Source organism: Pygocentrus nattereri, chromosome 3, assembly GCF_015220715.1.
Source record: "Pygocentrus nattereri isolate fPygNat1 chromosome 3, fPygNat1.pri, whole genome shotgun sequence".
In the NCBI taxonomy this organism is placed as follows: domain Eukaryota; kingdom Metazoa; phylum Chordata; class Actinopteri; order Characiformes; family Serrasalmidae; genus Pygocentrus; species Pygocentrus nattereri.
Window position 1 is genome coordinate 28,832,980 of NC_051213.1, and position 23,207 is coordinate 28,856,186.

General features: G+C 43.2%; 1 pseudogene; it reads left to right on the forward strand.

Annotated features, from left to right (window-relative positions):
- The first annotated feature begins 906 nt into the window (after positions 1-906).
- Positions 907-23,207, forward strand: part of LOC108426620 — a 32,004-nt pseudogene continuing 9,703 nt past the window's right edge.

Consider the following 23,207-nt stretch of genomic DNA (forward strand, 5'->3'; position numbering starts at 1 on the left):
AGGTGCAAACGACATTGGTTATAAAAGTGACTGATGTGCCATAGAATTATTAACATGTACATGTAAAAAATATAGTTCTGGAAAGTGAATATATGAATGCCACACCATGAGTAAATGTACTTGAATGTAAGAGAGGTTGGGGAAGTGTAATTGTGAATAATTAAGCAGTTGAGTAGTTGAGTAATGTCCAGCTGCAGGCTCATGTTGAAGATGTTCGACAAGGGTAACCCAAATTCAGAGGCGCAAGCCTTAAGAAGTCTCGGGCTCACCATGTCAGGTCCAGCTGTCTTCCTTGAGCAGTCTCCTCAGCACCCCTGTGACCTGGTCTGCAGAGAAGTGGGGGGACTGGGTGTGCTGACAGTCTGTGGGAGGGAGATCTGTGCAGCACTGAGAAGAGGGAGTGAGGTGTCCGGAGGGGCAGAGGCTGAGGTTGCTGTGATGGCAGGGCAGACAGAAGCAGATGAGGATGAAACCGGACAATCAAACCGGTTATAGAAGAGTTCGTTCGCTCTCTCCACACCTCCAGCTGTTACACTATCACTCCTTGGCTTGTATCCTGTGATTGTCCTCATACTGTCCCAGACCTCCTTCTACTACTGGTGCTCTGTCTGCAGACAGGAAAATTCCTGTTGCAGGCCTGATAGTTTTCAGGCGCCACGCCGGAATTCCGGCGTACCGACGTGTCTGCGAGAAAAAAAAAAGGTTCGCCTAGTGCAGGGGTCGGCAACCTTTTTGACTCAGAGCCATAAAAGCAAAATAATTGGAAATTTATTTCAATGAGAGCCACATAATATATTAAAACGACGACGACATCTCACCATAGCGAACGGGGGTGGGGGGGGTGGGGGGGGGGGGTGAGACGACGCCGACATGTCAGTCAAGCGAACAGAAACTAAATACCGGGCGTTTGTGATTTTCCGCCCGAACATTTTTTAAGTCTCAAAAATAATAGAAGTTAATTAAATTATTTTCAAAAGCTGAGCCGCATCAGAGGGATCAAAGAGCCGCGGGTTGCCGACCCCTGGCCTCGTGATCTGACTATAGGATCTGACACTTCTCTTGATCTGACATGCGCAGGTTTCATTGTAACCAACACCAAAGCCTAGCTTACTAGCCATTAAGCCAACAGGGGGGGCGGGACTTGCTTTGACCAAACAAATTGATAGATTCTGTAGGAAATCCCGGGAAATACACGTGCGAATTTTTTTCCACTGTCAACGCGAAACGTATAAACTCAGCCATGGAACACAACTATATTAAGCCTATATTAAGCCTATATTAAGGGGAAAATGGAACTGAATAGTAATTTTAGGGCTGTAGTATTATTTATGAGTTACCTGGTTACCATTCTTTTCTGTTTAAGATAAGGAGAGCTGAGGTGAAAGTGGCTGTGGCCATGGTACAGCATAATGTGCCATTTGCGGTCGCGGATCATTTGAGTCCTTTGTTGAGAAATATAAGTGTGCCAGCACCAAAACCACATGCATAATAAATGAAGCTGTGGCACCCCACTTCAAAGAGGAGCTGGTCACCAAGATGAAGAGCAATCCTTTCACACTCATAACAGACGACTCCAATGATACAGGTGTTATATTGACAGCCAATTTAGATATCCTCTTTTTTCAGTGTACATTGTTTACATGTCAGTGGTGCATGTATGTTATTTGTCTAATGTAATGTTTAAACATTTAGGACGTGAGAAAATGAACCCCCTCACTGTCAGGCTGTTCGATGGCCAGGCTGTTGTCCATAGGTTTTTGGACATGTGCACAACAAGTGGGCAGCGCTGTGGTACTGCCGAGGCCATTTTCCAAAAAATAAACGCTGTCCTAGAAAAAAACAACATTCCTTGGAGCAACTGTGTTAACTTGTCCATTGATAATGCCCCAGTCAATACGGGGGCAAGAAACTTGATTGCCTCCAGGATACTGGCAGAGAATCCCAGCGTATACATCCATGGGTGCCCATGTCATATCCTGCACAACACAACCAAACATGCTGGGCAGGGTTTCATGGAAGTAAGTTTGGATTCTTTTAGTAACCTTTAGATACAAGGAGTTTTATTTGTCACAAGCGTAGAATTACTAAAAAGTATGACATGCAGTGAAATAAAAGTTGTCTGCCCATTGTGGGTGTGTGTGTGTGTGTGTGTGTGTGTGTGCGCAGGCATGCATGTGTGCATGTTTAAGTGTAATAATGTTGGAAGTGCAATAGTGCCAAATTGTGCCAGGGACGGATTGTGTGTGGGGTGACAGAACTGTGTGCAAAAGAACATGGACTAGACATTAATGGACATTAATCTAAGTTCTAGGTGACTGGATTTGACACTGAAGACTTGGCTGTTGATGTGGGGCACTGGTTTAGAGGCAGCACATATTGCAAAGGCTACCTCACAGGTTGGTGATTTTAGCACTAAAATAGTGTGTGAGTGGAATGCAATAACTTCCATCGCACTGAAATATAACAACAATCGCATTACAGAATTCTGTGACTTACATGAGTCCGAATACATGGAGATATTATCACACATCTCCATCCATTGGCTGAGCCTGGAGCGGTGCTTGAATCGTGTTCTGAAGCAATACAAGCCACTCTGCAGCTATTTCCATTCAGCAAATAAGTTGCATGTTTTACTGATATGAATGCAAGGTTCTTTAAGAGATTGTCAAGTGAATGAATACTATGTACAATTGTGTGTTTTGTCTTTTCAAATGAGAAACAGCCACGGTTCATAAGGCTTGCGGGTGCCTTCTCTGACCCAATGACTGAAGTGTACCTCCTCTTCTATCAGGCAACATTGCCAACCTTCACCTCCCTTAATCTGCTACTTCAGAGGGAGAAGCCATCTGTTTTCCTTCTCTATGAAGAGGTACAGTCAGGGTTCAACTCTTTTTATGCCATCAGTTTTTCATCTAATGTCACTAACATCTTCATTAATTTTGTTCCCTTCATAATAACTAACGCAAAGCTAACCCCACAGTATTAATCTGCACTAGCCTTGTTATGCACATTTTCTCGCTTTGGATAAAAGTATTGGCCAAATGTTATGTACCAAATTGCAACTTTGTAGATGACCAACTTCATCCGCAAGTTGTGCGGAAGATTGCTGCACATCAGTGCATTGCAGGGCAGAGCGGTGGAGGACATTAATTACACCGATCCATCCACCCAACTGTCTGGTAATGCTCCCCAAGTTTCTCATACACAAATACTGCACATAGACTCTGAACACAACTGACTTATTTCATTTTGACAGTGAGGCTGTCACCAATGTGAAAGCATAAATACTTTATAATACTGATATTGTCTATCTTTAATGTTTACTGTTACAGTATGTGTCTGCCTGTCCCTTTGTGTGCCTCCAGTGGGTTTTGCACATGCTATTTTGTTGTTTAGCAGTTAATGTATAGTTTTATTGTACAGTTTATTTATGTGTACACTTTGTGAAGCAGCTTTAATTCTCAATATACTCTGTAAAATGTCAATAAAGGCCTTCTATTCTATTCTATTCTATTCTATTCTATTCTATTCTATTCTATTCTATTCTATTCTATTCATGTCTCTAATAGGACAAAAGCTGAATGTCGGATTTACAAGGACAACCCTTAACCGGCTCCTGGAGGCAGGGGATGTCACTCCACAGCAGGGGGAGAGCTTCCACCAGGCTGTCCTGGCATTTTTGACAGGTGCCGTAGAATATGCCATGGCAAAGCTGCCCCTTAAGGAAAGTCTGCTGAAACATGCCAGGTTTGTCGATGTTCAGCAGAGAGCGGACTGCGAAGTGAATGATGCGGCATACTTTGTGGAAAGGTAAAGGTTGAACTTTTCAAATCTATTGCAAAGTTTACTCACATCTGATGAAATATCAAAGCCCTTTGTTTCTCCTGGTTAAGTACGCATTGTATTCTTTAGGTTTCTCAAACTGCTTCCATACCAAGCACCTGAGGAACAAGACAAACTTGCTGAGGAGGTTCAGGACTACCTGCTGATGGAGGTTCCAGAGTCCCAGGAATTTGAAGTTGAAGCTTTCTGGGAAGGCCTGTCTTCCCTCAAGAATAGGGTAAGAAATACCTAGCATACACAAACTGACATGAGAAACGGGAGTGTAAAAATATTTAGGAGTGTAATTAGGGTTCCTTGTTTTTTTCCAAAGGTGACTGTAATGAACAGATTTCCCAGACTGTCTGCAATCGCCAAATTGGTTTTAACTCTCCCACACTCGAATGCCGATGCAGAAAGGGTTTTTTCCATAGTGGGCTTGAACAAGAACAAAACCAGAAATGCCTTGGCTCTGGATGGAACCCTCTCGGCAGTCATGACCGTCAAAATGGCTGGCATTGAGCCTCATTGCTTTAAATGGGAGCCCCCAGTGTCTGTGATCAAGACATCTAAATCTGCCACAAACACTTACAACACTCAGCATCACTCATGAACACACACAAAATATCCACTCATCTCTTTACACAGCACTTAAATGAGCATTGAACTATAAGCTGCACTTATTTTATTGTACTGCACTCTGTATTGTAGTTTATTGTTGTTGTGAATTCTTCATGTTGGACGTACTGTTAAATTAATAATTAGTGTTTGGTTTAGTTACTTATAATTGTAGTGCTTGAGCTGTTCCAAACCTCATGGACTCTTATGTTTAGAGGGGGACTTTTATTCTGATGCATGTGCTTCTTGCTGCCAGAGTTGCATGCAGCAGTTAGCAGTCAGAGACGATAAATTGCTACTTCCAAACGTTACTGAAGCTGTTCATTTAAACAGTAAACGAGTTTAACTATATTTGATGACTCTGTGCTCTCTGACCGGAGCCCTGTAGCGGCCAAGATCCATAATAGCCAGCTTATTGAGAAACTTCGCAACAAAAGGTCCTTCGAGCCGGATTCTTGTCTACTGCAGAAGATGTCATCATGAAAAGAAACAGTTAATCACCCTCATATTGAAGTTAATGCAAGACCCTCAAGGCTCAGTCGTGTCCCTCGCTATCTGGACGATTATATCCTTGACTATAACCAACCTAAGCATGCCCTTTCCTCCCACTCTACCGATGGCGAGTCAGAGGAGCAGAGAGGAGCAGCAGCAGCAGTAACTGGTAGTCAAGCAGGTATGACTCCCCACCAAGGAGGACGATCGGTGGCTCAGAGCCATAAGACCACAGACCTACTAAATGTGGAGTCCTTGAGAGAACTGCTTGATTCAATCTCCAACTCTCAAAGAGAAGAGACTGCACAACTAGCTCAGCTCACTACCACACTAAATCAATATGAACAGCGTAAACTCCGTCGTCAGAAGCTGATGGCACACATCACCTCATTTTTAATGAGTGAAGAAGCAGATGATGATCAACCAAGCGCATTAGGAGCACCTCATATGCACACTGAATCACCTATAATGCTGCCTAATACGCGCCCAAGCTCGACCTCCTCACTTCAAAGTGACCATCCATCTTCACCAGGGAATGAAATCCACAGCATGGAACATTCCAACAGGAGACAAGACACAGAACATTCAGAGGTGAGAGTACTGACCCCCACAGCTGGGGAGCGACAACCAAATTTCAATTCAGCATTCAAGCCAATCCAGTCAGCTCCTGCAAATCCACTACAGTCCTTGTATTCATCAATTTCTTCTGGCATGATAACCTCAGGGTTTCCCTTCCAGCAAGTTGATGTGAGGCCTGAGTCTCCCGGACTACAGCCTCACAAGCCACATTATGCCTATGAAGATTCTAATCCAACTGTACAGCCTCAAGTGCAACAGCTGCTTATGGCTCCAGCTCCCATTAAAAGATGTTATAGTGTGCCTAGCTATGATCCTCCTGGGCCTCACCTTCAGCCTCCACCCGCCACAAGCTGTGCTCCATTTCCTCGTACTTCTGATAGACCCCAGTTCTATGCTTCGGCTAGAGGTGATACAACTTTCATGTCTTATCCCGCACAAGCGCCATCTGCTATAGCCCCACCAGATCGGTACACAGCTCAACAACCACTCTACAGCGTACCAAAACCCAAGATTCCTGACTTCTGCTCTGATAGCGAGAAAGACTTTGCTAATCTCAAATTAGCATTAGACAACTTGCTTGAACCTCACCCTGAACTGTCTGAAAAGTACAAATACCACATACTGCTGGAACACCTTAAGCTGCCTGAAGCTCAGATGATCGGCCAGTCCTGCCACCACCATCAATACCCATACTCAGCAACAATGCATGCCCTTCAGCTGCAGTATGGCCAGCCCCATCAGCTAGCTCAGAGTGAGATAGCAGCAATTCTCACCACACCTGATGTTAAACCTAACGATGCCCCCAGTTTCCAGAGCTTTGCCCTAAGGGTACACCTTCTAGTTAGTATGCTGATTTCTCTGGAAGGACCCCATGGTACGGAGATCAACTGCTGCTCCCATGTAGACCGTCTCCTTAGCAAGTTGCCTAAGTACTTGAGAGATGGATTTGTTGAGTTCCTACAACTCCATGGGAAACTTAATTCTACAAGTCTGAACCCTTACAATTTGCAGGACTTTGATGGCTGGCTGCATCTCAAGGCCCAACAGCAGCGTCTTTCAAGTCGGATGGTGCAGAGTTACCAACAAGAAAGGTTCCTGGTCAGTGGGAAAGAGAAGACCATGCTTAAATCTAGAGGTCAAAGCACAGCAGTCTATCATGGTACAGAACCTACCTCCACTCAGCTCAAGACGAAGAAACAACCAAGTGTGCATTGTCTCTTTTGCGATAGTAAAGAGCACTATATCAGTCGATGCAGCAGGATTAAAGATTTGTCATTGGGGGAGCTGACCAAATGGATAAAACAGGGAAATCGCTGCTGGAAATGCGCTCGTTCCCATCCACCGGACACATGCAACCTCAAGAAACCATGTAGTGATTGTGGTGGCATTCATCTCCAAGTTCTTCATGGCCTAGCTCAAAGCCACCTGAGCAACCACCACTCAGACACCTCAGAGAGTCGTGTGTACTTGACACCTTCTGTAGCTTCACTCAAGGTACTTTTGAAGGTTGTGCCAGTCCTGCTGCGTAACAAGTCCAAGACTATAGAGACCTTCGCTATCTTGGATGATGGCGCACAGCGAACTATGATCTTGCCTGCAGCAGTCCAACAGCTACAGTTAGAAGGGAAGCGTGAGACACTTGCCCTCCGCACTGTACGATCTGATATCACCAACCTAGCTGGATCAAAGGTCACCTTCCAGATCTCCCCAAGAAACAATCCTAGGAAGCACTTCAGAGTGCAAGGAGCCTTTACTGCCTCTGGCCTGGACCTAATGGAGCAAAGCTACCCAGTTCAGACCCTTCAGAAAAGGTATGCCCACCTTAGAGGAATCCCACTACAGTCCTTTCATAATGCACGTCCACTAGTGCTGATTGGATCAGATAACGTCCATCTCATCACAGCAACAGAGCCAGTGCGGCGAGGGCACCAAAGTGGACCAATCGCAATCCACACTGCTCTTGGATGGGCCCTACAAGGAACTGAAAGCTGTGTTCGAGACCAGTCATCAGTGCACCAGTGTCTCCTGCTCTCAACAGCCAACGTTGATGACCTTCTCTATCGACAGGTGGAATGGCTGTGGCAACTAGATGTGCTGCCTTATCGTAATGAGAAGTTGGTGGTTCGTTCACGAGAAGACCAAGAAGCTATTAAGCTTCTTGAGGACAAAACCAAGCGAGTCAGCATCAACGGAGTTCTGCACTATGCAACTCCACTCCTCTGGAAGTCTGGCACCCCTAAGCTCAATGGCTCCATCCAGTCTATCATGGCAAACCTGAGGAGTACAGAGAGGAGGCTCAAGAGAGATTATGAGAGAGAACTCACCTACAGAGCTGAAATGAACAAGCTTGTTCAAGCAGGATATATCAGTAAGCTACAACCGGACCAAGAATCAGAGGATCAGTGGTACCTTCCCCACCATCTGGTACATCATAACAGTAAGCCAAGATTAGTCTTCAACTGCTCCTTCAGACACCAGGGCATCTCTCTTAATGAACAACTCCTACCTGGGCCTGTTCTGGGCCCATCCCTGCTAGGTGTCCTTCTGAGATTCAGACAGCATTGCATAGCTGTTAGCGGAGACGTACGGGGCATGTTTCATCAGGTCCGACTAAAGGCCGAAGACAGACCCTTTCTGCGCATTGTCTGGAGAGACATGAGGTGTGAAGACCCACCAGATGTGTACCAATGGGAGGTACTGCCATTTGGCACGACGAGCAGTCCATGCTGTGCCATATTTGCTCTACAGCAGCACACGCACAACCACCAAGGCAGCTATTCAGGCACCCTTCAGTCTGTACAGCAGTGCTTTTACGTGGACAACTACTTGGAGAGCTTTTCTACCATCGCTGCAGCAAAGGAAATGGTAGACAAACTCCGAAACCTACTGCTGGAAGGAGGGTTCGACCTCAGACAGTGGGCCAGTAACCAACCTACCGTGATAGCTCATCTGCCTACTGAAGCCAAGTCCTTAACCACAGAGCAGTGGCTGGGCCGGAACCAAGCTGGCCCAATGGAACCCACATTGGGACTGAGATGGAACTGCACAGCTGACACACTGGGCTATCAACACAGACCCATTGAACACAACACGCTGACTATGCGTCGAGCCTACCAAGTACTAGCCAGCCAGTATGGCCCATTAGGGTTTATAGTACCATTCACCACTCATGCCAAAGTGCTAATTCAACAGCTGTGGTCTAAACAAAGAGAGTGGGATGACCCTGATCTGCCCCCCGTTTTGAAGGAGGCCTGGGAGAGCTGGGAGAATGAATTGCAGCAGCTCGGCGCAGTCTCCATTCCACGATGCTACTCCACTGATGCCACGAAGGAAGACGGCCTGGAGTATGACCTCCATGTGTTCTGCGATGCCTCTGAAAAGGCTTACGGAGCAGTGGCCTATTTAGCAGTGCACGGTGGGGAAACCATCCACACCTCCTTTGTGATGGCTAGGTCAAGAGTCGCTCCTAAGAGACAACAGTCCATACCCCGGCTGGAACTTTGTGCTGCCTTGGCTGGAGCTCAATTGGCCAGGCTTGTACATGCTGAAGTTACCTTAACTATCCGCCAGACTGTTCTATGGTCAGACTCTATGACAGTCCTAGAGTGGCTTCAGTCAGACTCGTGCCATTTCAAGGTGTTCGTTGGCACTCGAGTATCAGAGATACAAGAATTAACAGATCGAAATGCATGGCAGTATGTGGACACTCACAACAATCCTGCTGACGACATAACGAGGGGGAAACCACTCCTAACACTGGTCCAGCCTAGCCGATGGAGTCAAGGACCATCCTTCCTCAAACAAAGCATGGAGCACTGGCCAAAGAAACCCGAATCTGCGACCCCGGAGAGTTTAACAGAAGTGAAAGGTGTCACCCTCTGCTGCCTTACAGTCCTGGGGAGGAACAACGTTTCTCCGGATGCAACTGGATTCAGAACATGGAAGGAGCTAGTGGAAGCCACCCAGAAGGCATGTCATGGGGCAACTGCAGAGTCACTTTCGACCACTGACCAGCCAGTGAGTTATCAAGATGCAGAGTTACTGATATTGAGGGAGTGTCAGACTCAGAGCTTTCCAGATGAGGTGGCCGCTCTTAGAGAGAGAAAACCTGTGCCAAACCACAGCAGATTGAGCAATCTAGCTCCTGAATGGGACACTGCAATGAACATTATTAGAGTTGGGGGATGGCTGCGGAGACTACAGACTCTCAATATGGATGAAGTCCATCCAATAGTTCTACATCCACGACATCCAGCGACCCAGCTCCTCATCAAAGATTTTGATGAACGTCTGTTACACCCGGGGACTGAACGGGTATATGCAGAGGTCAGGAGGCAGTACTGGATCTTGAGGGGCCGTCAAGCCATTAGACATCATCAGCTCCACTACCCTACTTGTCAGAGATGGAGAGCTCAACCGAAGGTGTCACAAATGTCTGACCTGCCACCAGAGCGTCTTCGTCTACTTTGTCCACCTTTCTTCTCTACAGGCATTGATTGCTTTGGGCCATACTCAGTCAGGATTGGCAGAAGGACTGAGAAGCGCTGGGGAGCTATCTTCAAATGTCTTACTACCCGAGCAGTTCGTATTGAACTGCTCAATTCCATGGACGCAGATGCTTTCTTACTGTCCTTGCGGTGCTTCATAGCCAGGAGAGGGCGACCAAAGGAAATACTTTCAGATTGTGGCACTAATTTTCGTGGGGCAGACCGTGAACTCTGTGAAGCCTTTGCTGCGCTTCACCCCCAACTCCAAGCCCAGTTGGCCGACTACCAGATCCTCTTCAAATTCAATCCACCGAGTGCTCCCCATTTCGGGGGCACGTGGGAGAGAGAGGTTCGTTCTATAAAGTCTGCCCTCAGAGTAGCTGTTGGTAGTCAATCCACATTGGAGGATGTTCTCTATACTGTGCTGTTGGAGGTGGAAGGCATCCTGAACTCAAAACCACTATGCTATGCCTCATCAGATGTCGCTGACCCTGACCCCATTACTCCTAATATGCTCCTTATGGGGCGGCGTGATGCCTCACTGCCACAAGTTGCGTATGCACCAGATGATATGGGGCGGCGTAGATGGCGCCATTGTCAGAACATTGTAGACCAGTTTTGGATTCAGTTTGCACGTCAGTATCTACCCACTCTCCAGACCCGCCAGAAGTGGCACAAACAGTCTGAAAACCTGGCCGTGGACTCAGTGGTCATGATAGTTGATCCACAACTCCCCCGAGCTCAGTGGCCCATTGGAAGGGTTACTAAGACCATAACAAGCCTGGATGGATGTGTCAGAATAGTGGATGTCCTTGTGAAAGGCAAGATCTACACCAGACCAGTTGCTCGCCTAATTCAGCTTCCCAGGCTTACGGATGGCTCTAATGATCTCTGAAGAATTCCTTTCATTGCACATTTGCTCCTCAAATGTGGGGGCGGCTGTTGTGAATTCTTCATGTTGGACGTACTGTTAAATTAATAATTAGTGTTTGGTTTAGTTACTTATAATTGTAGTGCTTGAGCTGTTCCAAACCTCATGGACTCTTATGTTTAGAGGGGGACTTTTATTCTGATGCATGTGCTTCTTGCTGCCAGAGTTGCATGCAGCAGTTAGCAGTTAGAGACGATAAACTGCTACTTCCAAACGTTACTGAAGCTGTTCATTTAAACAGTAAACGAGTTTAACTATATTTGATGACTCTGTGCTCTCTGACCGGAGCCCTGTAGCAGCCAAGATCCATAATAGCCAGCTTATTGAGAAACTTCGCAACAATTGTATTGTATCCTATTGTTATTGTTATTGCATTGAATGGCACAGAGTTCTGCGTTCAACTCTGTTTCTTTTTCTCTTGGTGTCTGCAGTGACATATTTGTTTCTAGCAGTATCTGAGCTCAGGACTGTCTTTTTCTCTAAGCTATTGGTAACTAGCAAAGATACTTTCTCTAGATTGACAAAGCACTTCTTGTAAGTCGCTCTGGATAAGAGCGTCTGCTAAATGCTGTAAATGTAAATGTAAATGTAAATCCAGCTGAACTTTCATCCAGTTTTCTTTCTCCACCCCAACCCCACCCAAACACTGACAGCCAATGGCATCTGCAGTTCTGCTCATAAGCTCACTCCTGCACAGTAGGTAGTAACTTACTGCACGGATGTGCTGATCTGACCACGACGTCTTGCGCTTCTCTAGCGTTGTCAGACCTGTGAACGTGTGTTTGTGTTTACCTGCAGATGTCGAACCCCAGAAAAGTGGTCGAGCTCTTCTATGACGTGGTCTCTCCTTATTCCTGGCTGGGATTTGAGGTTGGTCACCTTGCGTGCTGGGGGAGCTCACACCAGTTTAAATCGGAGTTATTTCAGGGCAGGTTGTTTTTATCGCAACGTGGAAAAACTTTCCATAGCCATGCAGCGTGTCGGACGTCTAACGTCACATCATTAGGGCGCCTACACACTAGACGACGCAAGGACGGAGCGGTGGACGCAGACGCAGGCAGATCTCTTCTGTCTAGAAGGCGTGTACGGCTGGAGTTTGTAGTTACAGTTTGGAAACATTTGGACCAGGAACAAAGAAATCTGGGCCACCAAAAGAAATTTATTGCGATGGCCATGTACAGAGCCAAGTAGACAACAGTCACGAAAGCGAAGAATTCATATAGATCAGGAAAAGAGTACTGATGTTGGATGAACAGTTCTGGATCATAAATTCCTCTTCAACTCATCCCAGAGTTACTATCTGGAGCTCCATCACTCCAGAAAACTCAGCTGCACTGATACACAGCCTAACACTGGGGGGCTTTATACCCTTCTGACCGATGCTTGTCACTGGGGATAGTGATCTTAGGCTCTTGTTTGGCTGCTCAAGAGCGCCCCATTCGGTTAGCCGTGCCTTTCCATAGCGGTCCTACAGGTTGTGCATACGCAGTTGTATACTTTTGCCACCGGTGGGGTGAACCATTTGTTCATCGAAGTTTTAAAAGAAGTGAATCTTTTTCATTGAATCTTTAAAAGAAGTGCTTTAAGTCAGTCAATGTTTTCTATAAAGCTTCACAGCGATGGAAATCAGTACCACATCAGAGATTCTAGTAGAGTTCTTTCACCAGACAGTTGAAATGATGACACTTTGATGAAGAGATTTGTGAACGTTTAATCTATACAGTACTGGTTTGTCATGTTTTCCTCTCTAGCCAACAATCTTGCCATGTTTTTCATGAGTCCTTGTTTCTTTCTAACATGCTTTGTCTTTACTCCTTGCTACTCCATGGATGATTTGCTGCTTTCATGCCCTGCTATGTGTGCATAATTTTGAATGTAATGTCTGTATGTGTTGTTTATTTCATGTAGGTCTGTCTATGTACTGTGCTAGATGTGTTTTTGATATTGTAAAGATTAGGTTATATTTTATACGTTGTATGATGAGTGCTCATCCCGCGACCCTGAGGGAGAAGCGGCTTAGAAAATGTGTGTGTTCATTTTTATTTTCAGTATAAGTTTAACATCAGGCCAGGAGCAAGCGATGAAATGTAGCCTTTTGGGCTGACTCTAGCTCATTTACAGTTCTGTAATTACTGTTGATAATTTAATGTTGATGCTGATGCTGAATGTTAATGCTTTGTGTCTAGGTACTGTGACGCTACAGAAATGTCTGGAACCTCGACCTCAGATTTCGGCCTGCATACTTGGGTGGAGTCATGCATCTGTCAGGCAAGTCTGAAATGTGGCAAAATGCTTGTGAAAAACAAAATCACACCACAGAAGTACAACACAATGTAACTATAAGATTATTGGTAGCCCTGCTAGACATTTTGAGATGAAAATGTATTGCTTAAAGGAACAAGATGTAATATATTTACTGGACTAAATCAAGAAATGACTATTTTATGTCATGGGAGATTAATAAAACATGCTTGAAAATGTTGGCTTCTCTGACACCACTGCTACAGCCAATTTGCTCTCCTTTCAAATTTCTGTACCGGAGCAGAAACTCTGTATTTTGGCCTGGGATCCCACCCACTGCCCATTTCCCAGTACCATTTTGACACTTCAAGCGAACAACGAACTGGATCCCAATCTAAAAGCCTCTGCATACTTCTAAAAAAGCTCCACGACCAGAGACCAGAGTAAAACACAAGTAAATACTGAACATAAAGCCTAGAAGGACTTTAAGACAGGTGCTGAGTTCGGTTATTTTTTTCCAGAGCAGTTAAGCATTGAGCTTCAACTAGAGTTAGCTAACTTCAGCTGATTTGTCACGGCTACTAGTAATGTTGGGCATTTTAAATAGTATCAACATTCAGGTATTTACATTCAGACCCTGCGATTCATGGGCATCTGGATTTTAAGGCAGATGAGGCTGAAGTTGGTTTCTTATTCGACAGCTCCTTGTTCAGATTTTCCTGTTACACTCATGCATCTAGTTAACATTGACAGAGTTATAAAAAATCCACATGAGCTGGTTTGTAATTTGAAAGCAGTAAAAACATTGCAGACATACATTAACAGATCAGCTTACAGTGACTCGTTGTCGCTTGTTATTGTCAAAGTTTAATGTTGTGCTCATTTGTGTAGGTTTAGTGTCCTCAACCTGGCATCCCATGTGAGCTTTGAGGGTGGGGAGGAGGGGCGGAGGACAGACAGCTCTGTCCACATATTTTGAGTTTGGACTGCAGTACCCATTTTAAACATTTGCTGTCAGTATTACATATTGTTCCTTTAAGTATGGAAATCTTTTGTAATGCACAATGCATAACGTGTGATTGTGTTATAAAGGTGTTATGAAGTATAAAGCGTAGCTGATGATTTTTTTCATAAATGTTGTATTCTACAGCAGATTTTTTCCAGTCTTTTTTTTTCTTATACTGATCTGTTTATGAACTGTTGATTTTTCCTGTCAAATGTGTATTTCTGTCTGTCTGTCATTTGGGGATTTTATCTATACTCACTGTAATGCTGCTTCTCCAGGTAACACATCACCTGCAGAAGTTCCGAATAAGGCTATATACATGGCCACAGACCTGGACCGGCAGGCCAAGTACTGCAATATACCTTTGCGCTTTCCCGCGAACCCCTTTGAGGCCATGTTTGAGAAAGGTATTCTCTCTTTCTGAGGAGCAGTGCTTGCTCAAAATGAGCAAACAGTGGCAACACAGTAGGGGAAGTAGGTTGGGGTTCCTTATCTGTTTGAGGGCATGTTTTCCCTTTTTTATTCTTGATGTGCTGTAGCATAATACAACCCCATTTACAAAAAAGTTGGGACCAGTATTTGCAGGCCATGATCTCTGGGCCCTGCATTAAAAACAGACATGATTCTATAGAGGAAATTACTGCATGAGCTCAGGAACACTTCTGAAAACCACTTAGATTTTAAGTAATTTATATTCATTAATAAATGACTACAAATAGCCTAATTGAACATTAACTAATGTTATTAATGATAAATAGCATGTGATTGGTTTTATAATCATTACTAAATGATTAAGTAATTTCTTAGTTAATCATTACCCAATGACAGAATTGAGAATGAACATTATATTAGATAGTATTAAGTGGTTTTCTAATCATTATAAAAATGCTTAAATAATGTCTCAATTAACCATTTACTAATGATACTACTGATAGATAACATATTCATTCTGAAATTATTAAGTTATTATTATTTATTGATGTGTTAATGTGACTCAGGAATTGGAACAGTAAGAACTAATCACTATTTCACCATTTTTATGTACAACTGTAATTCCAATGAAGTTGGGACATAAATAAAACATAAATAAAACCAGAATACAATGATTTGCAAATCCTGTCCAACTGATTTTCAATTGAATACGCTACAAAGACAAGATTTTTAATGTTCAAATGGATAAACTTTATTGTTTTTTGCAAATATTCACTCATTTTGAATTTGATGCCTGCAGCACATTCCAAATAAGTTGGGACAGGGGCAACAAAAGACTGGGAAGGTTGAGGAATGCTCAAAAAACACCTGTTTGGAACATTCCACAGGTGAACAGGTTAAGTGGAAACAGGTGAGTGTCATGATTGGGTATAAAGGGAGCATCCCTGAAAGGCTCAGTCGTTCACAATCAAGGACAGGGCAAGGTTCACCACTTTGTGAACAACTGCATGAGAAAATAATCCAAAAGTTTAAGAACAACGTTTCTCAACATGCAATTGCAAGGAATTTATGGATTTCATCATCTACAGTCCATAATATAATCAAAAGATTCAGAGAATCTGGAGAAATCTCTGCAAGTAAGCGGCAAGGCAGAAAACCAACATTGAATGCCTGTGACCTTCAATCCCTCAGGCGGCACTGCATTAAAAACCGACATCATTCTGTAATGGATATTACCACATGGGCTCAGGAACACTTCAGAAAACCACTGTCAGTGAACACAGTTCGTCACTCCATCTAAAAGTGCAACTGCCATGCAGCGCAAAAGCCATATATCAACGACACCCAGAAACTTTTGGTGTTTTATCTGTACTGTTCCTCCTGATGTGAAAACAACCTCACCTTAACCCTGGGGTCTCCCCTGATTCCAGACCAACTTCCCCCCTTCCCCAACGTTTTGATTGTCACCTTCCCCCCCAACCCCCAGTATCTCTACTTAAACCATGTCCAAAGCTGCCCTTTTGTAAGATGCCGTTAGACTAGCTGCCCTTTTGTAAGAAGCAGTTCACAGCCTAACACTGGGGGGCTTTATACCCTTCTGACCGATGCTTGTCACTGGGGATAGTGATCTTAGGCTCTTGTTTGGCTGCTCAAGAGCGCCCCATTCGGTTAGCCGTGCCTTTCCATAGCGGTCCTACAGGTTGTGCATACGCAGTTGTATACTTTTGCCACCGGTGGGGTGAACCATTTGTTCATCGAAGTTTTAAAAGAAGTGAATCTTTTTCATTGAATCTTTAAAAGAAGTGCTTTAAGTCAGTCAATGTTTTCTATAAAGCTTCACAGCGATGGAAATCAGTACCACATCAGAGATTCTAGTAGAGTTCTTTCACCAGACAGTTGAAATGATGACACTTTGATGAAGAGATTTGTGAACGTTTAATCTATACAGTACTGGTTTGTCATGTTTTCCTCTCTAGCCAACAATCTTGCCATGTTTTTCATGAGTCCTTGTTTCTTTCTAACATGCTTTGTCTTTACTCCTTGCTACTCCATGGATGATTTGCTGCTTTCATGCCCTGCTATGTGTGCATAATTTTGAATGTAATGTCTGTATGTGTTGTTTATTTCATGTAGGTCTGTCTATGTACTGTGCTAGATGTGTTTTTGATATTGTAAAGATTAGGTTATATTTTATACGTTGTATGATGAGTGCTCATCCCGCGACCCTGAGGGAGAAGCGGCTTAGAAAATGTGTGTGTTCATTTTTATTTTCAGTATAAGTTTAACATCAGGCCAGGAGCAAGCGATGAAATGTAGCCTTTTGGGCTGACTCTAGCTCATTTACAGTTCTGTAATTACTGTTGATAATTTAATGTTGATGCTGATGCTGAATGTTAATGCTTTGTGTCTAGGTACTGTGACGCTACAGAAATGTCTGGAACCTCGACCTCAGATTTCGGCCTGCATACTTGGGTGGAGTCATGCATCTGTCAGGCAAGTCTGAAATGTGGCAAAATGCTTGTGAAAAACAAAATCACACCACAGAAGTACAACACAATGTAACTATAAGATTATTGGTAGCCCTGCTAGACATTTTGAGATGAAAATGTATTGCTTAAAGGAACAAGATGTAATATATTTACTGGACTAAATCAAGAAATGACTATTTTATGTCATGGGAGATTAATAAAACATGCTTGAAAATGTTGGCTTCTCTGACACCACTGCTACAGCCAATTTGCTCTCCTTTCAAATTTCTGTACCGGAGCAGAAACTCTGTATTTTGGCCTGGGATCCCACCCACTGCCCATTTCCCAGTACCATTTTGACACTTCAAGCGAACAACGAACTGGATCCCAATCTAAAAGCCTCTGCATACTTCTAAAAAAGCTCCACGACCAGAGACCAGAGTAAAACACAAGTAAATACTGAACATAAAGCCTAGAAGGACTTTAAGACAGGTGCTGAGTTCGGTTATTTTTTTCCAGAGCAGTTAAGCATTGAGCTTCAACTAGAGTTAGCTAACTTCAGCTGATTTGTCACGGCTACTAGTAATGTTGGGCATTTTAAATAGTATCAACATTCAGGTATTTACATTCAGACCCTGCGATTCATGGGCATCTGGATTTTAAGGCAGATGAGGCTGAAGTTGGTTTCTTATTCGACAGCTCCTTGTTCAGATTTTCCTGTTACACTCATGCATCTAGTTAACATTGACAGAGTTATAAAAAATCCACATGAGCTGGTTTGTAATTTGAAAGCAGTAAAAACATTGCAGACATACATTAACAGATCAGCTTACAGTGACTCGTTGTCGCTTGTTATTGTCAAAGTTTAATGTTGTGCTCATTTGTGTAGGTTTAGTGTCCTCAACCTGGCATCCCATGTGAGCTTTGAGGGTGGGGAGGAGGGGCGGAGGACAGACAGCTCTGTCCACATATTTTGAGTTTGGACTGCAGTACCCATTTTAAACATTTGCTGTCAGTATTACATATTGTTCCTTTAAGTATGGAAATCTTTTGTAATGCACAATGCATAACGTGTGATTGTGTTATAAAGGTGTTATGAAGTATAAAGCGTAGCTGATGATTTTTTTCATAAATGTTGTATTCTACAGCAGATTTTTTCCAGTCTTTTTTTTTCTTATACTGATCTGTTTATGAACTGTTGATTTTTCCTGTCAAATGTGTATTTCTGTCTGTCTGTCATTTGGGGATTTTATCTATACTCACTGTAATGCTGCTTCTCCAGGTAACACATCACCTGCAGAAGTTCCGAATAAGGCTATATACATGGCCACAGACCTGGACCGGCAGGCCAAGTACTGCAATATACCTTTGCGCTTTCCCGCGAACCCCTTTGAGGCCATGTTTGAGAAAGGTATTCTCTCTTTCTGAGGAGCAGTGCTTGCTCAAAATGAGCAAACAGTGGCAACACAGTAGGGGAAGTAGGTTGGGGTTCCTTATCTGTTTGAGGGCATGTTTTCCCTTTTTTATTCTTGATGTGCTGTAGCATAATACAACCCCATTTACAAAAAAGTTGGGACCAGTATTTGCAGGCCATGATCTCTGGGCCCTGCATTAAAAACAGACATGATTCTATAGAGGAAATTACTGCATGAGCTCAGGAACACTTCTGAAAACCACTTAGATTTTAAGTAATTTATATTCATTAATAAATGACTACAAATAGCCTAATTGAACATTAACTAATGTTATTAATGATAAATAGCATGTGATTGGTTTTATAATCATTACTAAATGATTAAGTAATTTCTTAGTTAATCATTACCCAATGACAGAATTGAGAATGAACATTATATTAGATAGTATTAAGTGGTTTTCTAATCATTATAAAAATGCTTAAATAATGTCTCAATTAACCATTTACTAATGATACTACTGATAGATAACATATTCATTCTGAAATTATTAAGTTATTATTATTTATTGATGTGTTAATGTGACTCAGGAATTGGAACAGTAAGAACTAATCACTATTTCACCATTTTTATGTACAACTGTAATTCCAATGAAGTTGGGACATAAATAAAACATAAATAAAACCAGAATACAATGATTTGCAAATCCTGTCCAACTGATTTTCAATTGAATACGCTACAAAGACAAGATTTTTAATGTTCAAATGGATAAACTTTATTGTTTTTTGCAAATATTCACTCATTTTGAATTTGATGCCTGCAGCACATTCCAAATAAGTTGGGACAGGGGCAACAAAAGACTGGGAAGGTTGAGGAATGCTCAAAAAACACCTGTTTGGAACATTCCACAGGTGAACAGGTTAAGTGGAAACAGGTGAGTGTCATGATTGGGTATAAAGGGAGCATCCCTGAAAGGCTCAGTCGTTCACAATCAAGGACAGGGCAAGGTTCACCACTTTGTGAACAACTGCATGAGAAAATAATCCAAAAGTTTAAGAACAACGTTTCTCAACATGCAATTGCAAGGAATTTATGGATTTCATCATCTACAGTCCATAATATAATCAAAAGATTCAGAGAATCTGGAGAAATCTCTGCAAGTAAGCGGCAAGGCAGAAAACCAACATTGAATGCCTGTGACCTTCAATCCCTCAGGCGGCACTGCATTAAAAACCGACATCATTCTGTAATGGATATTACCACATGGGCTCAGGAACACTTCAGAAAACCACTGTCAGTGAACACAGTTCGTCACTCCATCTAAAAGTGCAACTGCCATGCAGCGCAAAAGCCATATATCAACGACACCCAGAAACTTTTGGTGTTTTATCTGTACTGTTCCTCCTGATGTGAAAACAACCTCACCTTAACCCTGGGGTCTCCCCTGATTCCAGACCAACTTCCCCCCTTCCCCAACGTTTTGATTGTCACCTTCCCCCCCAACCCCCAGTATCTCTACTTAAACCATGTCCAAAGCTGCCCTTTTGTAAGATGCCGTTAGACTAGCTGCCCTTTTGTAAGAAGCAGTTGGACTAGTTGCCCTTTTGTAAGAAGCAGTTAGACTCGCTGCCCTTTTGTAAGAAGCCGTTAGACTAGCTTCCCTTTTGTAAGAAGCAGTTGGACTAGTTGCCCTTTTGTAAGAAGCAGTTAGACTTGCTGCCCTTTTGTAAGAAGCAGTTGGACTAGCTTCCCTTTTGTAAGAAGCAGTTGGACTAGTTGCCCTTTTGTAAGAAGCAGTTAGACGAGCTTCCTTTTGTAAGAAGCAGTTGGACTAGTTGCCCTTTTGTAAGAAGCAGTTAGACTCGCTGCCCTTTTGTAAGAAGCCGTTAGACTAGCTTCCGTTTTGTAAGAAGCAGTTGGACTAGTTGCCCTTTTGTAAGAAGCAGTTGAGCCCCAGGCTTTGTAAGAAGCTGTTAGACTAGCTGCCCTTATGTAAGAAGCAGTTAGACCAGCTTCCCTTTTGTAAGGAGTCAGACTAGCTTGCCTTTTGTAAGAAGCAGTAAGACTAGCTTCCCTTTTGTAAGAAGCAGTTAGACTAGTTGCCCTTTTGTAAGAAGCAGTTGGACTAGTTGCCCTTTTGTAAGAAGCAGTTGGATTAGCTGCCCTTTTGTAAGAAGCAGTTGGACTAGTTGCCCTTTTGTAAGAAGCAGTTAGACTAGCTTCCCTTTTTTAAGAAGCAGTTAGACTAGCTGCCCTTTTGGAAGAAGCAGTTAGACTAGTTTCCCTTTTGTAAGAGGTTGTTAGACTAGCTGCCCTTTTGTAAGAGGTAGTTAGACTAGCTGCCTTTTTGTAAGAAGCAGTTGGACTAGTTGCCCTTTTGTAAGAAGCAGTTGGACTAGTTGCCCTTTTATAAGAAGCAGTTAGATTTGCTGCCCTTTTGTAAGAAGCAGTTAGGCTAGCTGCCCTTTTGTAAGTAGCAGTAGACTAGCTGCCCTTTTGTAAGTAGCAGTTAGACTAGCTGCCCTTTTGTAAGAGGTAGTTAGACTAGCTGCCCTTTTGTAAGAAGCAGTTAGGCTAGCTGCCCTTTTGTAAGTAGCAGTTAGACTAGCTGCCCTTTTTTAAGAAGCAGTTAGACTAGTTGCCCTTTTGGAAGAAGCAGTTAGACTAGTTTCCCTTTTGTAAGAGGTAGTTAGACTAGCTGCCCTTTTGTAAGAGGTAGTTAGACTAGCTGCCCTTTTGTAAGGAGCAGTTGGACTAGCTGCCCTTTTGTAAGAAGCAGTTGGACTAGTTGCCCTTTTGTAAGAAGCATTTAGATTTGCTGCCCTTTTTAAAGAAGCAGTTAGGCTAGCTGCCCTTTTGTAAGTAGCAGTTAGACTAGCTGCCCTTTTGTAAGAAGCAGTTAGACTAGCTGCCCTTTTGTAAGAAGCAGTTAGACTAGCTGCCCTTTTGTAAGAAGCAGTTAGACTAACTTCCCTTTTGTAAGAAGTAGTTAGACTAGCTTCCCTTTTGTAAGAAGTAGTTAGACTAACTGCCCTTTTGTAAGAAGCAGTTAGACTAGCTGCCCTTTTGTAAGAAGCAGTTGGACTAGTTGCCCTTTTGTAAGAAGCAGTTAGATTTGCTGCCCTTTTAAAAGAAGCAGTTAGGCTAGCTGCCCTTTTGTAAGTAGCAGTAGACTAGCTGCCCTTTTGTAAGTAGCAGTTAGACTAGCTGCCCCTTTGTAAGAGGTAGTTAGACTAGCTGCCCTTTTGTAAGAATCAGTTAGACTAGCTGCCCTTTTGTAAGAAGCAGTTAGACTAGCTGCCCTTTTGTAAGAAGCAGTTAGACTAGCTTCCCTTTTGTAAGAAGTAGTTAGACTAGCTGCCCTTTTGTAAGAAGCAGTTAGACTAGCTTCCCTTTTGTAAGAGGTAGTTAGACTAGCTGCCCTTTTGTAAGAAGCAGTTAGAATAGCTGCCCTTTTGTAAGAAGCAGTTAGACTAGCTTCCCTTTTGTAAGAGGTAGTTAGACTAGCTGCCCTTTTGTAAGAAGCAGTTAGAATAGCTGCCCTTTTGTAAGAAGCAGTTAGAATAGCTGCCCTTTTGTAAGAAGTAGTTAGACTAGCTGCCCTTTTGTAAGAAGCAGTTAGATTTGCTGCCCTTTTAAAAGAAGCAGTTAGGCTAGCTGCCCTTTTGTAAGTAGCAGTAGACTAGCTGCCCTTTTGTAAGTAGCAGTTAGACTAGCTGCCCCTTTGTAAGAGGTAGTTAGACTAGCTGCCCTTTTGTAAGAAGGAGTTGGACTAGCTGCCCTTTTGTAAGAGGTAGTTAGACTAGCTGCCCTTTTGTAAGAAGCAGTTAGGCTAGCTGCCCTTTTGTAAGTAGCAGTTAGACTAGCTGCCCTTTTGTAAGTAGCAGTTAGACTAGCTGCCCTTTTTTAAGTAGCAGTTAGACTAGCTGCCCTTTTGTAAGAAGCAGTTAGAATAGCTGCCCTTTTGTAAGAAGCAGTTAGAATAGCTGCCCTTTTGTAAGAGGCAGTTAGACTAGCATCCCTTTTTAAAGAAGCAGTAAGACTAGCTTCCCTTTTGTAAGAAGCAGTTAGACTAGTTGCCCTTTTGTAAGAAGCAGTTAGACTAGTTTCCCTTTTGTAAGAGGTAGTTAGACTAGCTGCCCTTTTGTAAGAAGCAGTTGGACTAGTTGCCCTTTTGTAAGAAGCAGTTAGACTAGCTTCCCTTTTTTAAGAAGCAGTTAGACTAGCTGCCCTTTTGGAAGAAGCAGTTAGACTAGTTTCCCTTTTGTAAGAGGTTGTTAGACTAGCTGCCCTTTTGTAAGAGGTAGTTAGACTAGCTGCCTTTTTGTAAGAAGCAGTTGGACTAGTTGCCCTTTTGTAAGAAGCAGTTGGACTAGTTGCCCTTTTATAAGAAGCAGTTAGATTTGCTGCCCTTTTGTAAGAAGCAGTTAGGCTAGCTGCCCTTTTGTAAGTAGCAGTAGACTAGCTGCCCTTTTGTAAGTAGCAGTTAGACTAGCTGCCCTTTTGTAAGAGGTAGTTAGACTAGCTGCCCTTTTGTAAGAAGCAGTTGGACTAGCTGCCCTTTTGTAAGAGGTAGTTAGACTAGCTGCCCTTTTGTAAGAAGCAGTTAGACTAGCTGCCCTTTTGTAAGAAGCAGTTAGACTAGCTGCCCTTTTGTAAGAAGCAGTTAGACTAGCTTCCCTTTTGTAAGAAGTAGTTAGACTAGCTTCCCTTTTGTAAGAA